A 21,162-nucleotide genomic window follows, 5' to 3' on the forward strand; every position below is an offset into this window, starting at 1 on the left:
AGTCATGAGATATTGAACATTAATTTTTACAGGAAATAAGATCATAATTTCAAAATCTTGAAACATTGAAAATCTTTGAGATGGTGATCTTGATAAATAAGAAAATGGATGGTTCTGATCAGATCAATATTTGATGTATTTACTTTTTCCTTATGGAATGATTTAAGAATGAATTTATATCAAGAATTAGAATATTGAAATATTTGTGGATGAGATTCAAGTAAGAAACTATGAAGACTCAGGCAAGAAAAATTTCGAGGACGAAATTTTTTTTAGGGGGGAAGAATGTGAGGCCCGGCCCAAGCAACGAATCCAAAGCCCAAAACAAAAAAAAAGGAAGGAAAACAGAAGAGAAGAACTCCCGAAGGGAGTCTTCTTCCTCCGTTCACCGGCTCCTAATCAGAGTTGGAAACAAGTTCCCTCCGGCTCAATTTAAGGAGGAGAACCCTCCTCTCTCCTCTCATCGAGAAATCCCGGGGCAAAATGACGGCAATCGTCGGAAATTCCTCACGGAGACCCGTCACTGTGCCGTCCAATTTCTCGTCGGAAAAGCTTCGCCGGCGACGGAGGTAAGCCTCCTCCTCTTCCTCTCTTCTCCCCCTTCCTTCCCGTGCCGATGTGCATGCTCGTCGGCGACCGGAGTCGTCGGATTTTGTTGCGGAAGTAACCTTCATTTTTGCCGTTTCTCTTTGATTCCGACGCCGGTGGTCACCGCCGACCACCGGATTTGGCCTCCTCTTGCTGCCGGATCGCCTCTCCTTCTGTCGACGGCCGTCTCACGCCGACCGCACCGCCGGTCGGAATACCAATGAGGGGACCTCACGGTCCCCTGTTTCAACCCAAAAGAAACCCACGGGAAAGAAGAAAAGAAGAAGAAGAAGGAAAAGAAAAAGAAAAAGAAAAGAAGAAGGAAAAAAGAAAAGAAAAAGAAGAAAAAGAAAAGAAAAAAGAAAAGAAAAAAGAAAAAAAAATAAAAATAAAATAATAATAATTTAATAATAATAAATAGGATTTCTCCTCTCTCTTCTGTGAAGAAAAAAAAGAGAAAGAAAGAGAGAAAGAAAAGAAGAAAAGAAAAAAAAATTATTAAATTAAGTAATAAATAATGATATAAATAATAAAATATGAGAAAGAGAATTTTTCTCTCTTCCCTCTCTCTTCAGCTTGAACTAGTATTTTCTCTCTCTAGAATTGGACTTTCTCTCTCTATTTTCTCTCTCTAGAATCCTCCCTCTGGATTATTTCTCTCTTCTAAGATTTCTAGAATTTTGAGAAGAATGATGATGAATTTAAATGATCCTCGTGATGGATTTTCGATCTGTGATCGTCGGACGGTACACCGACATCCACTTTGATCAGATCAAGTATTTTTAGATTTTATTTCTCATGATCTTATTGAATTGTCCACATGATAATCTTAGCATGATTTGATCTGATCGATCAAATTTGTTGAATCATATCATCTGAGGAGTTCAAGATGAGTTTTCTTTCTCTAAAATTTTCTCTCTCTAAAATATTCTCTCTCTTGATTGATTCTCTCTCTAAAAAGGTTAGTGAATGAAGAAATTTCTTTTAATAGTCTGATCTGATTCTAATGAAGAACCCTGATCCATGGTTGTCAGACAGCGTACTGGCACCCATCTTGATCAGACCATGAATCTTTAGATTTGATCATCCATGGTTCCGATCTAGCCATGACTTGATTTGATCACGTTGATTTCACCAATCAAGATATTGGATCAATCGTAATGTTGGATTGTGTCACTTGATCAATTCGAATTGTACCTCATGAATTCTCTCTCCTCTGATTTTCTCTCTCTACTTGATTTTATGAAATCGATGAAGAAACCTCGGTCCTATCACTTCGAATCCGATTTGATCTGATAGTCAAACTTTGGATCGTTTAGGTCCTAATTAGATTTTGATTAGATGAAATTAGATGATCGGACCCAATCTAAACCGTTGAAATATGGTATTCGTATTCTTTCTAATTATTGAAATTGATTCTGTATAGGATTGTGGATGTTTGATCATGGGATATCGCGATATGATTTACGAACAGAATTTTTGGAAGAAAATTTATAGAATTATGTGGATTTATTGGAATGCGTTCGAGGTAAGCAATGTTTCACTTTTTCTAGATTTATCGATAAATTATAGTATATTTTTCTGACATGATTTGTGAAACGATGCATGAATTGGATGAATGATATTTTGTTATAAAAATATCTTATTTGAAATGTTATGATGAAGCATGATTGAACATATTGATTTCATGATGCATTATATTGATTGATTTCGATACTACATGATTATATATTTTATTATCGAAATTAGAATATGAAATATGATTTATGAAGAATTATGATATAAGAAACATTACGAATTGACAACCTGACTATGTAAAGGACCCCGCCAATGGGGGCATATATGTTGGCAATTGATTGTCCTGAGGATTTATGTCGCCAGCGAGACCAGCGACATGTCGCCAGAGAGACCAGCGACAAATCGTCAGAGAGACCAGCGGTTCCAAAGGACATGGCTGCCAGATGATTCGCAGCCTACCGCAAGCAGATACGCGGTATTATGACCCTGCCACAGGGAAAATATGGTCATAGCTCATGGTTGACGAAAAGAATTTAAGAATGAAAGAAATTAAAATTTAGAAAGAAACTTAAATTTTCGAAAAAGAAATAAATTTGGCATGAATTATGTTGCATAATTGAAATTGATTTCGAATTGATGAACTCTATATACTTATTTTCTATAAATGATGATTTACTTAAATGCCTGATGAAATCTGTTGAAAAGTGATCATTGCTTACTGGGCTGTCTAGCTCATTACCTCTTATTTTTATTATTTTTACAGATATTGAGGAATTAAGATGATACAAGATATGAATGGAAGAGTGATCAGAAGTAGAATCCCTATACTTTTATTTTAGGTTGAAAGTCTTATTGAATTTGATGTAAGGCCTATGAATCATTGTTGAATTTATTGAGACATTAAAGAAAAAAATTTAGGTCGTTATGTTTTGAATTTAAATTATTGACTAATTATTCCACTGTTGTTTTAAGATAACATGATAAGATGCCTTGCATGCTTATGGGAAGAGTTTTCTATGAGTATGCGGCGGTTGCCATGACCCTCGATTCACAATCTTGGGTCGGGGGCGTGACATGCCCCCTACTTTCAAGTCCAAAGTGACTTGACACATGGTTTGGCACGTGTTCTAACATGTTAGATGATGGGAGTCATTATGTGTCATCTCGAGCTTCGTTCTATGATCAATTCAACTATAGGTATTAATGATTTCTTCAAAAACCAAAAGGCTTTCAACCGTTTTATTATTTCGATGGTCGTGCAATCATCATTGGGATATCGATTCGAAAAGATGGTTAGGCGGCCAGACGATCCAATCGATTTGATTCTGATTAGTCGATTGCCGCCATACATCCAATTGTTATTGACTTTTAACTGTTCACGCGGATAGTATTGGCATTGTATGATCAGACGGTAGGTACATTGAATCGTCTGATCAATGATCGATTTTGATGTAGCCATGTATTAAGATCGGATGCAATCTCGATTTGAGCAAATCTATCTCGGCCATTGACGGGTTCTATATATATAATGTCACTTTCATTTGGGATTTTCTGCTTCTTTGCTTATCATTCTCTTGTAATGGAGGACCTTTCTTTGGGTGTCGAAAGCTTCGGGGGTTTAGGTGTCTTCTTCTTTGTGTCTTTTTTTTTCTGTCGATCCAGAGTGGATGATATATTGTAGTTGCACCTGAACCCGTTCTATAATATAATTTTGATAGTTCATCGCTAGTCGTCGATATACCATTGGTTGGCCGATTATAAATCAAAAGGAGTAGGTTCAATTGCTCCAATAATAATATTATTTTATTTTAACAATTTATATAATTGCCCATCCTCGTAAATATTAATTCTTATCGGATACTGTTTTCTTATTCCAATTAAAAAAATTGAAAATAAAAAACACATTAGCATACTGCAAAATTATTATATTATTTTTTATAGATTCGATTAAATCGATTGTAATGAAGAATGCAACAAAGTATATATGACATCGATGTATAATGCCCCATAATAATTGCGTGTTCAGTTATAAATTTAATACATCTATGATAAGATGGGCCAACAAACGCATCTTATAACCTCTCAAAAACTTTTATCCGAATAAATAACAGCAACTATAAACAACCATCTAAGCGGCAATTTACTATTTAACCTAATTTTTTTTAGCTGTATCAAAACAATCACAACAAATATAGAAAAAATATATATGATATTAAATTTTAAAGATTAATGCAAAATTATACTTGAAATGAAAATCATTGCAAAAACGAGTAACACAACAGCTACACATCTCCATGACAAGAAAAAGATTAAGTCACTATTATTTCTTTGCAACGGTAATAAAGTCAACAATTATTTAAATCTATGAAGTAGCAAAACAATCTCACATATTAGCTCACAAAAAATGAACATAAATTCATATCTGCGCATGAAAAGTAGCACGCCAATCAGTATGATGCTCACTATGTTTTTTCACAGCAAGACAAAAAAAAAACAAATAGAATGACATGCAAACAAAAAAAAGGCAGATAAATTTATTTTGAGAATAAAAAGAAAAAAGAATCATGTAATAGCACCAATAAAAACAAAAGTAATTCTTTAAAATATTACCACAATAATATCGTAAAAGAGAACAAAAAAAAAAAAAAATTGGGTTAGTTCTTGCATAGGCATTCTATGCAGCCATCTGCATGAAAAGTAGAAAAAATTCTATCCCATGCGCCTAGCATACGTATTTTTCTTATGCACCCTTACCTTTTAAAATCTTAAATCTAACCCCTTTCTCTCTAGGGATGGCAAAATTAATCCGACCCGATGGGTATACACCCTATCCGAACTCGGTCAAACCCGAAAAATAGAGTTTGACTGGGTTTGGGTTCAGGTAAAATCCAAAAACTATAGTACGGGTATGGGTAGAGTATGGGTAGTGCTATTTTCTACCCGAACCCGATCCGAACCTATGAATATGGATAATACCCGAACCCATATCCGAATATATATATATATATATACACACACACACACACACACACATATATATATATATACACATATATATATATATATATACATATCCGAATATATATATACATATACATATACATACATACATATACATATATATACACACACACATATACACACACATATATATGATCTCTCTCTCTCTCTCTCTATATATATATATATATAATTATATATATGTATGTATGTATATGTATGCATGTATGTATGTGTGTGTGTTAGAAGTGTGTATGTGCGTATGTATGTATGTATATATATATAATTGGTAATTCTATTTTTGATTGATAATATGCATAAAATTATTATTATTTTTTTTTTGGTATAGAATGGACGGGCATGTGTTGGGTATGGGGCGAGTATGGATTGAGTATGGGGAAATGGGTTACCCACGGGTATCCCCGAACCTGTTGGGTATGGGGATGAGTATCTCTTTTCTTATCCGATTGGGTATCGGGTAGGGTTTGGGTATAGGATATTAAGTTCGGATTTGGGGATGGGTAGTATACTATCCGATCCAAACCCTACCCATTGCCATCCCTATTTCTCTCCATCCTCCCAAATCATCCTACCTCTCCACCCCAACCCTCCCCTCCCACCCCCTTGGCCAGTTTCTTCCTTGATTCCCATTCCTTCCTACTCTCCTCGTCGACAATCACCGATCTCATGGCCTGAGATGGTGGTAAGCAAGCTCCCGACGGCCACCGCCCCATACATCGTGATGACACTAGTTCCCCTCCATTCTCTCTTTCCCATTCTGATAATCCGCTAATCTTGAACTCTTTAACTCGAGTTTATTTACCAACTGATCTAAATCCATCAACACAAACCCATTAACTCGATCTAATGATCTAAACCCACTATCCTTATCCGATAACCCTAACTATAATTCTTTCTCTTCCATCTGTGGACTTCTAATTCTACCTTCCAAATCTCCCTCCCGAACAATTTTTTTTTTTGGCCTTAAAGAAGACTGCTGTATCCGTAACAGCAACGATCTCGAACATGCCTCTTAGATGACGCCTTCAGCAACAGAATGTGGAAGGCTGCCCAAACAGTGGCAGCAACCCTCTTGTATCATTAATGAGAAAGATAAAGTCAAAGAAAATAGAATTCAAAAGGATATAAAGATTGTTGAACTTTCTATGTATTTTCGTAGATGTATGGCGTACAATATATAGTGCATGAGCACTTCAACTATAAGTACAAAATTTATTAAGATAAGTACAAAAGATAAATACAAAAATTTTGAAATAACCAAAAGATAAGAAAATAATTTCAATTTTAAATACAAAAGATTTGAAATAACCAAGAGATAGGAAAATGATTTCAATTTTTCTTTGTGATCTGAGATCTACTGGAACTAGAGGAGTCCAAGTCTTTTGCAACTCTATCAGCAGCATGTGCTCTAATACGCCCCTCAAACTCAACAGTCGAGGATAAACGTTGAGTTTGATCCGAAAGAAATCAAATAAATAGAATGACAATGGCTTAGTAAGACTATCAGCTATCCGATTCTGAGTAAAAATGAAAGGAACATTCAAAGAGCCTCTGGCAACTTATTCTCCTCCCCAATCAGTTTGTACAGCCTTAACTTTATGATCAAACAATCTTTCCATATGAGTCAAAAATTGAACAAACATAGATTCCACTTGAGATTTAGTATGAAGAAGAAATATCTAAAAAAATTTACTAAAATCATCAATAAAAGATACATAATAACGATGACCATGAGTGGACTCTATGGAAGCAGGACCCCAAACATCTGAAAAAATTAATCTAATGGATTTTGAGACGCTAAATCCGAAGAAGGAAATGGTAGATGATGACTTTTCGCTATGTTGATATGCATCACAAATTGAAGCCACATCATTATTGGAAATAAAAGATAATTTATTCTGATTGATAATTCGATAAACGGTACGAAACGTCGAATGTCCAACATGTTTGCGTCAAACATTTGAACTGACCCCAACAAAACATTCTTTGGGTTTTGACGAGACTGACCGAGCAGAAAACTTGTAAAATCCATCTTCACATGACCCTTGGATTAGGCTTTTCTTCGAACCCGATCCTTTACACAGAAAGAATGAGGGTGAAATTTGATAAAAACATTGTTATCTTTGGTAAATTTACTAACTAACACCAGATTTTTCTTGATCTTAGGAACATGTAGAATATTGTCCAAAATAAGAGAACGAATACGTGTACTAATAGAAGTAGAACCAGTATGGTGTATTGCCAAACCTGTACCATTGCCGACATAAAGTTGTTAATTGCTTGGGTACTTCTCATGTAGTGTTAAATTACCGAGATCTATAGTAACATAATCTGTAGCTCCGGAATCTGGATACCAAGTGGGGTCAACTGCGTAGGGAAAAGCAGATGCAAAAGCTGCAGTGTGATTACCAGTGGGCGTACACCTTGGTAAGAGTGATCAAATCGGTGATAGCAGAGTGGCCTGGTTTCTGGCATACTTGATGTACTTGTCGTCCATTGTTCTTATCTGGAGTAATGCGAGAAGAAGGTCTCCCTTCATTGTTGGCTCCACCATAATTTCTGCCACGCCCCCTTCCTCTAAAATTGCCACGACCACCATTATTGCTTGGATTTCGGCCACCACCACGGCCATGATTCACATTATTCCGAGTAGCCACATTAGCAAAAGGAAATTGGATTGTAGTAGAGGCATTGTGCTGCTCAAGCCTCAACTCATAATTGAGAAGATATCCATATAAATCAGTATGAGAAATAGGATCGGTACAAGTTGTAATAGAGATCACCAAAGGATCATAATCTGCACTTAGTCCAGCCAGAAGATAAGAAACAATTTTAAATTCCTTTAATGGTTGTCCAACAGTGCCCAAGGTGTCTGCAAGAGTTTTCACTTTTCCAAAAATGTCTGGTAATGGTGCTGTTTCCCTTTGTAATGGTAGAAAGCTGATATCGAATCTGTATCACCCTAGCATGAGATTGAGAAGAAAACATAGTCTCTAGTGCTGTCCAAACATCATGGGAGGTGGTTAAATTGGTAACACGAGCCAGGATTTAGGAGTGAGAGAAGAGATTGAAGCACTAAGAATTAACTGATCTTGTTGATACCAAAGTTGAAAGGCAGGATTAGGAACGAGATTACCATCTTTGTCCAGTATGGTTGAAGGAGGTACTGGAGTTGATCCGTTCACATACCCAAAAAGCTACTGGTCTCGGAGAAACGGCAAAAACTGGGCTTTCCACAGTTGTCCCTTGACAATTTGATGTTGATCAAGTGACTCAAATTGACTGAAGGTATTGTCATTATCATCGGGTTGGAAGTCAAACTTGCTGGTGCAGTTAACGTTTGATTCACGTTGCTTGTTGTTGCAGCAATAGCAATGGAAGAGGTTGCATTGATTTCGGTGGAAGTCATGAGGGCAGTAAGGCTCTGATACGAAGATAAAGTCAAAGAAAAAAAAAATTCAAAGGATAAAAGATTGTTGAACTTTCTGCGTATTTTCATGGATGTGAGGCATACTATATATGGTGCATAAGTACTTCAACTATAAGTTCAAAATTTATTAAGATAAATATAAAGATAAATATAAAAAATTTAAATAATCAAAAGATAAAAAAATAATTTTAATTTTAAATATAAAAATTTGAAATAATCAAGAGATAGAAAAATAATTTTAATTTTTCTTTGTGATCCGAGAACTATTGAAACTGAAGGAAACCAAATCAAGATCTATTGAAATAATGAAGTCGAGCTCGATCTTGAGATACGAAGGTTCGGTCGATCTCGAGTCGAATTTTGAGCTCTAGTATTTTGAATCAGATCGAGCTCAAGCTTCCAACTACTCAATTTGACTTGACTCGGTTGCACCTCTATCTGACGTATACCATTCATGTAGACAAAGAGAAACGTGGCGGGCCAATATAAATTAACAGCACAGTATGTGTTTAAAATTTTTTTTAATTGAAAAATATCAAATCATCTGCACTCTTTTTTTTCTCTCTTATCTTCTCGTGTATCCAATCATTTGTCACAAATTTTTTATTTCATCTTTTTTTTTTTCCTTCATTTCACTTTCTACGGGGAATATTGAGCTCCTCCCAAAAAGTGGGACATGTATCTCATCCAAAATATTAACATGAGGTGTGATGGGGAGCTCTAAACTCTCTTTTCATATATTGTATGGATTATGATATGCTTTAGTTAGTCGCAATCAAAAGATGGATAATGATCAAATAATATGTACCATAACATGATATATGCTCATAAACCATCTTTTTTTATGACCATCCATCTCTATAATGATTATAGAAGGCTGCACAGCATTGTCCTGCACTTCATATAGGATCATTGTCAAATATGACCACCATGAGATGTGAAGGTGTGATCAAGCTACTCCCGGTAATGATTCTGATTTTTTCTGATACCTAAGAAAACTCGGATCCGTTAGTTAACAGCCCTTTCTTAATTGGTATGGAAACAAAAAATTATATATATATATATATATATATATATATATATATATATATATATATATATTAAAAAAAAAAAAAGTAGTATACTCAGATGTTCATGCACACAACATGTGTCACACATATCAGTGCCTGTTATTCCCGCCACCAGTGACCTCATCCACCTTCAAGAGTGCGCATGGTACTATAAGTACGACTATTGTGATGATGATAGTTAAATACCTAATACCGGACAATAAATAAATTGGATTTGTGCCTATCTGCTTTGAACCTATTATATAATTAGGTTTCTGAACTTCATAGGCTTGAGCTTAGATGAGCATTGAATACAACCTAACCTAATACCAGATCATGGGGAGAGTTTCGGTTTTGTAAGTCCTAGTTTTTTCGATACTTAAATTGGAAGCGTGCCTATTGGCAATAGACTAACCCTGCTTCGATTCAGAAATTTTTTTATGCGTCCATGCCAACTTCATAATGGACTCGAGCTTTAATGAACACGAAGTCCAACCCAAGCTTATCATTTTTCTCTCTACTTGAGTCTTAAAATGCTAGATCAAAGGCCCGTTGGCCTACCACCCAGACTCATAGTTCTACAATATTAATTCAGGCCCCATGTCGAACACAGCTTGTATGAGTCTAAATTACACACATTTTATGCACATGCATCATGAACACGTCCACCAGGATGCCACATAAAATAATTCAACAATTCTTGAACAGCTCAACAAGATCACATTCATGACATCCAACCCCGTAATACTACCGTGAGAGCGTGAGACATGGCAATGGTCCATGGCAAGACACGACCACATGCATAGAAATAATTAAGGCATCATTATATTCTTCATTAGTTCAGAACAAGGTGAAATGTTTCTCCCAAATCAAATTTTGTTTCTCACCACTACAACCTCCCATCCAAAAATCTTGTGGTGCGGTTTTTGGTTTTTTTCTTTTTTTTTTTTCCCCCCTTTCCGACCCTCCTTTTCCTAGACGAAGGAGAGCTCTTGCCATAGAGAGATGCAAGCCCCAAGGAAGATTTGATGCCAGCCGCCGTACGCACGGCTTCTCTCCATCCTGGTTATTAATTCGTTCATTTCTTGTCTGGTTGAAGCCATATGGAGAGAGGGAGAGAGCAGGGGTCAGTCGGACAGATGGTGGGCGTGCCAACAGAGGAGCATGGAGACGCAGCGGCCCAGAATATAGAAGCGGGTCTTCTGCTGCTTCACCATCGCCGCGCACTTCCGGCGGAGGCCCGACTTTTGGGAAGGCCGCCGGCGAGACTGCCAGCTTTGAGAATAGGAGTAGTAGGAAGAAACCGCCATGGCCGTAGAATTAATCGCAGCTGATCGCAAAGGCCCGATGGGGGTGATCGGGGCGAGAAAGCGAGGGGGCCGCTGGAAGTTTCGGGGAGGAGGGTCACGTTAAATTAATGTGCGGGCTTGTACCTCTAAAATGACCGGAATGCCAACCGCTCTTTTGTAAGCCATTGCTTGAGCCGTGAGCGACCAGGCTTCTTTAATATAATATTGTCTTATTTATATTTAATCTAATATTAAGGAGGATTTTTTTTGTAAATAATTAAAAAAATATAATGGGCAAAGATGTACGTTTGACTAGGATATATGCCTTGTGATTTTATATGCAGATTGGGCATGTTATATAGACTCGGCATGTGCTAGTACATATAATTTCAAATTAAAGACTTGTTTTCGGATAGAAATGAGAAAATGCTCATAAAATGGGTGATTGGTAGTTTTTGACAATACGCTAAAGGTGGATTTTATTTCAATTTCCTGGGATGGAGGGGAGCAAGTAGACTGGATGACGGTAGAATTAATTGCGTCACTTTCTTATATTTGTATAAGTGGTTGTGGTGAAATATTCTCTTTTTTTTTTTTTTTGATACAATGAAATACTCATATTTATTTTCAAAAAATAGTTTAGATGTAATCTACTGTTTCTTCATATTAATAAATAAAATTTCCACTCTTTTCCTTCCACTAATTTGCTAGCTCATAATTATTAAATTCTTGTAAAATATGATGATGTAAATAAAGTAGTAAAAACCAATGATATCTGGCTAATATAATATTGTTGTGACGTGTTTGTACATTTAAACAATTTATAAATAACAAATTAAAAAATTGAGTAGTCTAAAATTTTCGTATTCTCTACAAACCTACAAACCATATCCACCATAAAATAATTAGCTGGATAAACGGGGATGTGCATGATTCAGTTCAGGTCGTAGATCAATCTTCAAACCGAGCTAATCTCAAACGGTTTTCTAAAGTCAAATGGAAACCGAACTAATCACGTTGAAAATCTAGTTCAAACCTATTTAGAAAAATTGGTTCATTTAAATTTATCAAATTGTGGATTATTTTGCTTTTGTCAAATGGACAACTTATGAAATAAGCTAAATAGGAGCTACCTATTTTAAGTTCTAACCATGCTAAATATGCAACTTATAGGATGAGCTAAATGAATAACTTATGGATAGACTAAATAAATAGGATTACAGCCGTATTTGAGAAAATAGTTTATTTAATTAATCTTTTCAAAATTTTGGTACACACGTCATTTAGGTATAAATCAGTCTTTTTTTATCAAAATTTAATCCAAAACTAAATATCAATTTTTAAAATTTTTAAATCCAAACTAAATCAAATCTAAAAAATCCAATTCAAATCAAACCAAAATTAATGATTTAGATCGATTTTAATTTAATGATTTGGTTGGACATCCCTGTGGATAAGAACTAGCTTAAAAAGTATACATAGTTGTTACTGCCAAATTTCGACACAACAGATTAAATAAACTGACAAATGATGAATAGTTTGTTCTACTGGTGGTCTATTTTGAACAAACATATCTACTCAAAACGGAAGATCCAAAATGCAAACATGAGAGAAAATACGGAAGTTGCAAGATTTAATCAATGGGATTCTCTGGTATCTAAGTTAAACAAAATTTTTAAAAATAATAAGATTTAAGAGAATTATGAGTTAATATGAGAGAATAGTGTAGAATAAGTGTAAACTTCATCTATCTAGATATTTTTCAAATCCAACGTATATAAGAACGAAGGTATAAAGCTATTATTTGAAAAGAAGGGATACATTGTAATTATAGAACGTATGATAATTACTTGATCGTGCAATCACTATTCAATGTACGGAGAAAGTTGTAATTGTCTGTGCCTCATGTATATGTGGAACTATAATTATTTTTTAATAAATTTTAATTATCTTAAATGCAGTTTAAATTAGAAATGTGTGGTCCAGTTGTTCCTGGTCCCCCGATGTTGTGGATCAATCTAGTTGCTGGTTTGATTGACTATTCCGTCGGTTGCTTTGGTTGGCCATTCTCCTTAGTTGCGAGTCACATCTATATCTGTATAAAAATTCCAGGACGTATATAATTATGACAAGAGAGGAAAAAAATGATAAAATTTTTATTAAAAATTTTCAAAATAAAGATTAACAAATAATATTTATTATATTTTCAAGACACCAAAAATATGAGACGTTAGCTCATATGATATTAAAGATAAATATTTTTTTATAAAAATAATTATATTTTTTATAAAAAATTAAAAAATTATTTAAAAAATTAATAAAAATAAATATTTTTTAAAAATAAAATATAATTTGATATAGTTGGATGTAAAGCGTGGCTTAACACAGCATAATCACTCTAAGCTATCCAATTTCATTAGACATGATATTGATCGATCAACATGCTATTCTATTTTATTTATTTTTTATTAATATTTTTAAAAAAATTAATTAAAAAATAAAAATTTATCATTTATATTGATTTTATTGATTTTTAAAAAAATATTAAATATTTTTGATCTGTGCCAAGAAAAAAAAAAAAAAAGAGAAAAAAAAGTATCGTTGGGGATAATTTGGGGACGTCATTCATTTAAAATGACCAGTTATTGTTTGTCCGTACATGCCCAAAGAAAGGGACAAAAGAGAGAGAAGAAGCGAAAAAAAAAAAAAGAAAAAAACAAAAAAGGAACCGCGCCCGCGTGGGAGCGGGGAGGCGACCCCTCTCTTTCCCCAGACATCCCACGTGTCGTCCTTATCCGCTCCCACTCTTTGTCCCCTCGCTGCCGCCGACTTTCCCTTCCAGAAGCCCGCCCGTGACCAGCGACATCCAATGGGCCCACCCCCTCCGCAAATGCGTCGATAGCCGGTCCAAAGTTTTTTTTTTTTTTTTTTAATAAGCTTCTTTTTTTACAAAGGCAAAGGCAAAACCAAAGGAAATTATAGTTTCTGAATTACAGTCTCGAAAACTAGATCATCGATAAAATATTCTTTTATGATTTAATCTACAGAATTTCTTGTAGACTAAATCAATATCAGCTATAAAACAATGCCAATGGTAGATCCTCTTTTAAGGAGTGGGAGGCAATCCGAACTACCGCTTGGTTGCCTTTCCGATATAAATGCAAGACTCCAACCATTGCTCATTTCCCGCCCCAAATATCCTTCAAAAGGAGATTACCTGCATATTTTGAAGAACATAATGCGTTAATCCACATTAAAATCATGGTAAAATCTCTCTCAATCCGAACCGGTTGGGCCTCATGCTCAATCTATGGTTGATTGAAAGCTAATGCGGCATTTCAATTTCAGCAAAGAGAGGAAGCTTCTCGAGAACACCGTGCGGAAATACAAAATAGAAGACAAGGAGGACCCAGCTGCCAACTCAATGCACGCAGATAGATGATCACACAAGGAGAGGCGTGGAATTATTTGTATCGCATGTGCCGGAAATAGGGGTGCAGAATGGGGTTAAATTCACCAATAAGGAAAGAGCGCGCTGCGCCGACAAGTCTATAATAGTTCCTTTGGTCGAGGGAACATATACTGAGTCTGGTACATATTAGGAGTGGAATATAAAATATTGATCCCATAATTAACACTCTACACCTAATATTTCATTTTAGTTTAGCCATTATAGGTCAATTATGCAATAGGATTAGACATGGGATTCTTCTTCCTTTTTGTTCTTGTGATATGGCAGTGTTTTCGAGGTCTGTTGCAGTTGGAGCTTTGTCTTGGCCTTGCTTGAGACTATCCAGACACAATTTTGCACTACCATAATCTGGTCTTGAACATGTATCTCTGATAGTCTAGCCTCTTTGTTGAACTGGTGACAGTTTAAAACCCTTGTCTTGGCCTTGTTTGAGACTACCCGGGCACAATTTTGCGCTACCATAATCTGGTCTTGAAGGTGTATCTCTGATTGCTTAACCTGGTGACAGTTTAAAACCTCAATCTCCTCACGAACTCTTAATTTGTTGCGTCACGGCTTTGTGCTTAATTAAGATAGCAAGGAATCCATGGATTTGAGTACTTTCCGTGATCTTCTTCTTCGACATTGACCCAAAGCCACAGCAGATGAACCCTGATTAGATGCAACATAGTTCCTACGTGGTGTCCACGCACACAAATTCCCAAACGAATAGAAAAGTTTTTTTTTTTTTTTGAGTGAAAAAGTTAGGAACTCCTGACCTGATGTGTTAAAATTAATTTAGAATATATAGTTGATATAATGATTGAAGTACGTACACATTTTTTTTTTTTAAAGGGAAAAAGAAAACCATGGGTTTGAATTAGTTAACGTCTTAGATATGTGGTGAAAGCTGCAGTCGTGTCAAAGCCTCTTATGTGGGCAAGCTTCAGCATCACGGCTCTCACATGTTATAAAGGTGGCGGCCTCCGAATAGATTCCCCTGGTGCTTTCCTCCATGGAGCCAAATTGGCGCGCGGTCCCCTCGGATCCGGTCCTTTGCAGGAGCCAATGGTGGTTGCCGCCAAGGCGACGTTGTTTAAAACACCGGCACCTACCCTAATTTTTTATTTTTTTATTTATTAAGACGCGATTTACACTATTCTGATATGCATACATCCAGAAAAATTATAAAATAAAATATTTCTGAGTGCTGTCGGAATAAGCATGAAATCAATCCACACCCCACAACTCTTTCACAGAAGAAGGCGAGGTTAACCGCATGCCAGGAACACGTGATGAAGGGATCCATCTCCGCCGCCGTATGCGAAATAAGGACATGTGGAAATAGAACTCCGAACCATGGGCAGTTACCCGGCTCCTCTCGTTCGTGTGTTCCTGTCAACGGCGTTATATGGAAGACTCAAAGAACCTCACGATGCATGAACCTCGCAAGTAACTTTTTCTTGCCCTCGACTTCTGACACTGGATTTGGCGCGTGTTTTTCACATGATAGGTCTCCCCGTTCTAACTCCACTCTTATTCTTTTCCCATCCTCGGTGGCCAAAATCTCAAAATCCTGCTTTACTTGTACATGAGCGGTGTAGAACCTGAACTCGGCCTATCCTCAAATAAAGATATCCACTCAGCAACAAACATGATGTGAGAGATGTAAAAATATTTGAGAGAGGAAAAATTCTGTAAACCTCATCTCATTCGTTCATCAGAGACTCTTGTTCATCAGAGTGAGTCTGCTTTATTTAAATAGAGAGATAAGTGAAGATAACAAAATCATAAATATAGTTACAGATGATTATCCAAGATTACACTATCAATTTACGGATAATCGAATCATAAATATACTACTATAAAGATTTATCTCTATTACCTCCTCGCAAGTGCAATGGAGAGTCAAGCATATTGAGCTTGGACTGAAGAAATACAAAACATGGTTAAGCAAATCCCTTAATAAACTCATCAGCAAGCTGATTACTAAAGTTAATAAAGTGAATGGATAACTGCTTCTGAAAGACACACTCCTAAACAAAATGATAATTAATTTCAATATATTTAGTACAAGCATAAAATACCAGATTAGCCATGAGATAGATAGCAAAGAGATTATCACACCACATGATCAAAGGAGAGCGAAGCTGTAGACAAAATTCACGAAGCAAAGACTATATCTAAATGAGTTCAGCAGTGGCGTTAGCTAAACTTGTGTATTCAGATTCTATGCTTAACCGAACAACAGTGCGCTGCTTCTTAGAAGACCAAGAGATGAGATTTGGATCCAGAAAAATGACATATCTGATAATCGAGTGTCGATCATTAAGATTCCAGCCCAATTAGCATCAAATTAATCATGCAAAAGAAATAAAGAACCACGTCGAAGAAAGAGCCCATGAGTAATGATATATTTCAAATAGCAAAGAATGCATTTGATGACGGTCCAATGAAACATGTTAGACCTATGCATAAATTGACAGACTTGATTAATGATATAAGCAATATCCGATCTCGTGAAGGTGAGATATTGGAGACTGCCAATCACACAGTGGTAGAGAGAGAGAGGTTGCCGTACAAATCACCATCAAATAAAGAGAAACGAGACCCTATGACAATAGGAGTACAGAGAGGCTTATAATCAAGCATAGCACAATGAATCAGAACATGATGAATATACTTTGACTGTATAAGATGAAGACCATAGAAACTAAAAACAGTCTCAATACCAAGAAAGTAATGTAGAGGGCCCAAATCCTTCATCGCAAATTCTTGATTGAGATCAGTGAGAAAAGACGTGAATGAAGCACTAGGTGTGCCAGTGAGAATGATATCATCAACATAGACTAAGAAAAGCACATATAATCAGACCGTCATAGTATAAATAAAAAAGAGTCTGTCTGAGAATTAGAAAAACCAAGGTACTAAAGAAATCTGCTTAGACATTGGAATCATGCCCGTGGGACCTATTTAAGACTATAAAGATCACCGTAATCGACAAACAAAATGAGGATGAGAAATATCCGAGAATCTAGACAGTTGTTGCATATATACTTCTTCATTTAAGTATCCATGTAAGAAAGCATTCTTAACATCAAGTTGTTGGATAGGCCAACCAAGAGAAACCTCAATGGACAGGACAATCCGAATAGTAACTGATTTGATAAGAGGGCTAAATGTCTCCTCATAGTCAATTTTTTTCTGTTGATTGAAAACTTTAACCACAAGACAGGCCTTATAACGATCAATGGTTTTTAAAAACTAGGGCTCGACCCTACACGCAACGAGATGTGAATAATAATGGGAGAAAGAAAAGAATACAGAGATTTACATGGTTCGAAATCTCTTGCTCCTACACCTACGATCGTATAGAAAATTTCATTATATAATCTAAGAGTTTACAAGAATACAAGAGAAGGAGAAACAACTCTCTCACATACGCCCTCTCTTCCGCATGGTACAGCCGCCGACTCTCATACATTTGATGCCCAATAATTATCTATTCATATCAAGAATTAGGATTAACAACTGCTATGGGTGTTTTCGGATTTGCCCTCCATTCTAGTGAGATAGAAAAGAAAAATTACAACCATCAGTAGCATGTACCCTCTACCATTTATTCGATGGGGTTCCACCCCTTAGACCCCCCGATAAGGGGGCGCTGCCTCCTTGACCCACCGCTCGCCAATTGCACAGTGGGATCTGCAACTATCAACCGTAGTGCACAAATAAGATTCGGATCAAGGGGATGGATCAAGCTCCACAATTCCAACAATGGTGCCATCAGCTTGCTGCTTGATTTCATAGATCCATTTACATCCAATAACATTTTGGATAGAAGAGGGTGGAACAAGATCCCATGTGTGACTTTGAATGAGCCTGATATTCCTCTTACATTGCTTGGACTCACTTGGGATCTTTTCGAATTATAGCAAAAAATTTTGATTCTTGAAGAATAGTAAAAACAGAAAAGATAGTTGGATGCCTGGAGAAAACGAATTGAGATGAAGGAAGAAAGCCATCACGAAAATGAGTCACCATCTGATGAGTCCATGGTGGTGAACTAGATGCCTTAGAGGCATCAAAAGTTGCACCAACTGGAGAGAGAGGATCAGTCATTAGATTATCAGTAGATGGCCCAGATGGTAGAATAAGGATGATATAGGATGGGTCGAAGGGAGGGCAAGATGCACCATAAGCATTTATGAAGCCTGTACAGACTGTACTGGAACCAACTAATGTAAATGTCTTGGACTCGTAGAGAAAAAAATGTTCATTAAATACTACCATACGACAGACAAAAATGTGACCAATGACAAGATCTAGACATCTATACCCAAGATAATGCTGAGGATATCCAAGAAAAATATAGGGTCGAAAACATGGTTCAAGTTTGTGTTGTGTGTAGGATCAAAGATAAGAAAAACACTAACATCCACAAACACAAAAAAAAATATAATCTAGAATGTGTCCATACAAAAGTTGATAAGGTGACTGATAATGGAGAGATTTAGTAAGAAAATGGTTGATAAAAAAAATAGATGTTTCAAATGTATAATCCCAGAACTTGGAAGGTAGGTGAAAATGAGTAAGGAGTATGAGACCTATATCTATAATGTATCTGTATTTTCGCTTAGTTGCACTATTTTGCTGAGATAAGTACATGATATACAGTGGAAAATGCCATTGTTTTGCAATTCATTTTGAAAGTCATTGGAAAGAAATTTCTTAGCACCATTAGAATGAAGATTCTTTATTTTATAGGAATAAAGATTCTCAACTTACAAGCGAAAAGCATGAAATATTCATGTAAAATTAGAACGATTTTTCATGACAAACAACCAAGAATATTTGCTATAATCATCAAGAAAATAAATATAATATAAATGACCAGAATGAGAAGTAAAAGATGCCGGACCCTAAATGTCTGTATGCACGAATTCAAATAACATAGAACTTTTATTCATGATAGGTGAAAAAAAATAGTTAACAATCTTACCCATCCGACATGCTGAACAGACATAGGTACCATGATCTATATTTAAAGAAAACTAGAAGATAAACTACGCTTAATAATAGGAAATGAAGGATGACCTAAACATTGATGCCACAAGACAGTTGAATTCGAGATAGATAAGAAGACCTGTGGATTCCAAGAGCAGCTAGCATTGGAGTAGAGGCAATACAACTCATCTTTAACTGATCCCCGTAGAAGCTCCTAGCGCGTGTGGAGGCCCTTAACAATAAAATTTGGATATGGAAGGTAAATTTTTTAAAATTTTGAATGCACATAAAATGTTATTCATATATAAGAAACGATAAGATGTATGTAAAGTAGAAGAGCCAAAGACAAGGACAGACAAATCTGAACCATTATCGATAAAAACATGATTTATGGTTACCTGATCATTTCTGAAGGTGAGGTTGGCAAGATCAGATGTCACATAATACGTTGCACCAAAGTTAATATAACAGTCCAGATAATGAGTCCTAGATATTGATCCTTGTAAATAATAAGGCTGGACTGTTTGTGTATGAAGAAATAGAATAGAGCTATGTGATCAGATCGTGCATACATCTGACTAATAACTTGATCATAGGGTAAGAAAAATCTGTTGGGCCTATAGTGTGAATTGTTGGAAGTCGACCAGATTCGATTGGCTAGGCTAGAGGAGTTATGAGCAGGCCCAGTTGGCTGACAAGAGTGGCCAGACCATGATGCAGCTGAGTTGAGCCAAGAAGAATTAGTAGGCCCACTTCAACTATAATAGCCAGTCCAAGAAAAGCCCATGCCATTGTTGCACCTAGAATCAGTGTAAGAATCAATCTGAGAAGGAAAGAAGCCAATTCTGCCTTCACCGCGACGGCCACGACCATCACATCCACTTTGACGGCCATGTGAGCTTCGACCACCGCCGTAGGAAGTACGATCACGACTGTTTGCCCAACACACTATAGGTTGCGAAGTTAGCCTCAAGAGACTGATAAGGGACGACAATGGCTCGGATGCGATGGCAAAATTGTGTCGCATCTCTTGCTGGAGAAACAATGCTTGCAAATCATCAATGGACATGATTGAAAGAGTGGGAGCATGGGCAAGCACGAGCAGCTCCCATTCCGAGCCCAAACCCCAAGTAATTCACCGATTAATCTGCGTTGGTGTCATGGGCTTGTCAATCTGTGCAAATTGATTCACAACATTACGAACCTCTTTCAAATAAGCCATCATGGATTTGTTCTCTTTACTGAGTTTATACCATTGCAAATCAATACAGTCCTCTTGAGCCATAGTGTGAGAATCAAACAGATTGGCAAGAGTAGTCCAAACGGCGTGAGCAAAGAGAATCCAATAAGGTTGGATCCAACGGAGGAAACTACATAGAGCAAGAGCACAGTGAGAGCAAATTGATAATAAACTAACCATGTATCGTGTTCGAGATTCAGTTTAAATGTGCCATCCTTATCGATGTCATCCATGGTGCTTTGAGTATACCATCAGCATATCCGAGAAGCTTGTAAACCCAAAGAAGTGAAATCTTCAAATTCTTCCATTAATAGTAGTTTGGAGACCCTCAAGTTTGATGGACAAGTTGGGAATAGTAAAGGAAAATGTTAGTGTATTTGATAAGGTTGAGAGATTGGCCATGAGTGGTGGTGAGAATTTCTGCAGAGGATGTTGTCGAGGAAAAAAGAAGGTGCGAATGAAAAGAAAAGAGAGAAGTTAGGGTCTATTTGAAAATTGGAGGGGTATGATTGAAAAAAAAAAGTTGGTGTTGAGGATCTGTTAAAAGAAAACTCAAAATTTTCAAAAAA

The 21,162-nt window shown here is 36.3% G+C and overlaps 1 long non-coding RNA gene across 1 annotated transcript; it reads right to left on the minus strand.

The window, feature by feature from the left end:
• Positions 1-15,399: 15,399 nt before the first annotated feature.
• Positions 15,400-20,214, minus strand: LOC140856707 (uncharacterized). The gene is made up of 3 exons (XR_012140282.1): positions 19,752-20,214; positions 19,493-19,585; positions 15,400-15,964 (listed from the first exon to the last, which is right to left on the minus strand). It is a non-coding gene; the product is annotated as an uncharacterized lncRNA (long non-coding RNA).
• Between the last annotated feature and the right edge of the window lie 948 nt (positions 20,215-21,162).

Source organism: Elaeis guineensis, chromosome 3 (assembly GCF_000442705.2).
Source record: "Elaeis guineensis isolate ETL-2024a chromosome 3, EG11, whole genome shotgun sequence".
Classification (NCBI taxonomy): Eukaryota; Viridiplantae; Streptophyta; class Magnoliopsida; order Arecales; family Arecaceae; genus Elaeis; species Elaeis guineensis.